The following is a 2764-nucleotide window of genomic DNA, read 5'->3' on the forward strand; positions in this document are numbered from 1 at the left end:
TACGAACGATTGAAATTGTTGCCATTAAATCTCTTGTGTTTGCGCGGAAGTAAAATACGCATACGGTATCAAATAATTAGGTCAAGATTTGTAAGGTTTCGGAAATCGACCAGTGAATAAGCAATAAAAATCACTCCGATCTAATATTCTTTCTTTGCCCGATACCCTAGCTAAATTAAGATACAATAACAGAATAACTGAGTTAGCAGAACTGATAAGCATCAGCTCTGTTGATCCTGCCGACAATAGTTCTCCTAATGACTAAGGGTATATGCCTATATTTAAATTTCAATAAATTGCCTACAGATAAAGGCAATAATGGAGATCCATATTGTACAATGCGTTTATTTTAATCATTTTATTATATATGTTATACTAGTCTCAGCCGCTATCACGTATCTAGGTTTTGCTGTCTCTGTTTTCAACTAGTTACGCCGCCTTTCGAATAGAAAACAAATAATTCATCTTGCTTTGTGTACCATTGAATTGCAAAAAATTAAGATCTTCACGAATAGGTTTATTTTTAGTTATAGTAGAAAAAAATCTTAAAATTTAGTGTTAAGTCCCGAATATTTATCGAACAAATCGTTCGTTCGGAACATTCGTTTCCGGCAGCTGTAGCTATAGTATACTTGTCACATTGCGTACAACATATCACTTTTGTCCGTGAATCAAGCGCTCTAAGAGAGTTGATTAAAATGATTTATGTATTGGATGAAGGTCTGATCAAATGTAAGTTAAATTAATGAAATAATAAATGTACATTGAATGTATCGTTGTTGCTATCCTAATGGATATTTCTCGACGCTGCCTATACATGGCCAGCCGGTTTATTGTTACTACCGTGTTAAAGCCTCTATTTAAAACAATGACTGCTCTTTTGGACAGGGCAGACTCGTTGCATCTAGTAGTGTTGACCTTAATCGTGCGAAAGATCGTTGCAATGCATAGAATTGGCCATCCGCTCTATCCTTTTAAAGATCTTCAGCTGTATGCTTGGCCTGACTGAACGAGAGGACCCATTGCTCCGACCACGGTAGGTACTGCGCCGCCTTCTGTTGCGGCTTCGGGCACGTTTCTATTTACTGTCTCTGTTTTTACTAACATCCTGATCTGCTCCTTCGTGCCGGATGTTGATCCTGACATTACCAAGACCATCTGCCTTTCTCCTGTTTGTGCATAAGAACAACTGCTCGCCTGTCTGCAAGCGGCGCGATAAAGCGCTCTGCTGCGCTTCGATTGAATAAAATTTACTTACTCTTTCGCGTTTGATAATGAGTATATTTGCTCGACTGATTTAGCCGACATAATTTACCATTGGCCAGTGACATTTCATAGTAGCTTCGTTCGATTTCAGCTGATTGTGTATACATCGATTTTTTTTTTTATGCAGCGATAAATTTGGTGCTGAGACGGTAGCTTACGCATTTCTGCTTTTTGCTTTGACTTCTCGACATTGGGTCCGTATAACCTACTCATGCTGAGCGCCGCTTGAAGTTGCCTTTCTTGGCAGGCCCTTTTCGGTACAAGTCCGAGGAGTCTACTAGTCTTAGCAAACCGATAAGGCTTCCGATTTTTTGCCTTCAGCATCCATTTTAATCGTTCGTTAAACGCTCTCTCCACTGATAAGGTCCATATGGATTTGAAGAGTTCTAAATTCTTACTATTATAGATTACTAGATAGACTTATGGTACAATAAGAACGGAAAATATTGTAATCGGTGCCCCTCTTTACAGTATCGCTAAATTTCTGAGTTAACGTTTTGTCTTCGTTCAGTATTTTAACAGACATTCGAGTTGCCGGAGCGCTCCAAAGCTACCAGTGTCTGAGCGCATTGTGGTTTTTTTTTTAAAATAATCCTCTTTGGCACAAAATATGTTTTTCGGAAATTAGTCCTGCCAACCGTTTGTTATGTAAAATAACTTTTTACACGAACCTTTGAAACATCTAGCTGGCTGCAATGCTGTCTTTACGCGTTCAATTAGATTCGATTTATACTTACAATAGTGCCGTGCAAAGAGATTTTTACAGGAGCGTACGTACGAAATCGATGCACCATTGACAAGATCTACACTTTGTTTAGACCTTTATTATTTATCGATGTCAATACCACTATTTTGCTTTGTTATGCCCAAAACACCATTGAATGAATCGCTCACTATACAACTGCGTTTTGATCATTTCAGTGTACATGACCAGCTCATCAACATGGTATCTTTCTAAAATAAGGACCCTATTAAATAATGATTTCGTGCTTCAGCAGAATATTCGTAGTGAAGGACCTGCACGGACGCTTTGCGAGACTCTAAAGGGGGCCTTAGCAGATGAGGACTAATATCCCCAACCTTGACTTTGAATCAGGAAGCAAGTCCTCAAATAGGTACAACAGATGTACTGTCATTCTGGATCTTTGCTTGCGTAGAATGCTTTTCATTAAAATAAAGCCTTATTATCAAAACACTAACATAAATCCTTCGAGAAGTATTAAGGTGATTATCGACGGGTACCCAGTCGTGTGGCACTCCTATTAAATACGTGCAACTAGTTCAGTTCTTGTCCTCGTGATGGCGCAGCGAGTAACGTTTACATACTAATCGTAGTATGCGGGCATAGACACGCTACGTTCCGCGCTAAGAACCAGCGTTTTTGAGATTTACTTGACGGCTCATATACCTGACGTGGAATACAAAAAAAAAACGTCTTTATCTGATATATTTCTGCGGGATTTTGTTTGGATCCAGAAACTTTGAGGAGAACTGGTAC

At 39.0% G+C, this 2764-nt stretch overlaps 1 long non-coding RNA gene across 1 annotated transcript; it reads left to right on the forward strand.

The window, feature by feature from the left end:
- The first annotated feature begins 112 nt into the window (after nt 1-112).
- LOC111269420 (uncharacterized) lies at nt 113-2461 on the forward strand. Its single transcript, XR_002685758.2, has 2 exons — nt 113-1036; nt 2188-2461. It is a non-coding gene; the product is annotated as an uncharacterized LOC111269420 (long non-coding RNA).
- Nucleotides 2462-2764: the final 303 nt, after the last annotated feature.

The sequence above is a fragment of the Varroa jacobsoni genome, unplaced genomic scaffold (assembly GCF_002532875.2).
Source record: "Varroa jacobsoni isolate VJ856 unplaced genomic scaffold, vjacob_1.0 scaffold_1385, whole genome shotgun sequence".
NCBI lineage: Eukaryota > Metazoa > Arthropoda > Arachnida > Mesostigmata > Varroidae > Varroa > Varroa jacobsoni.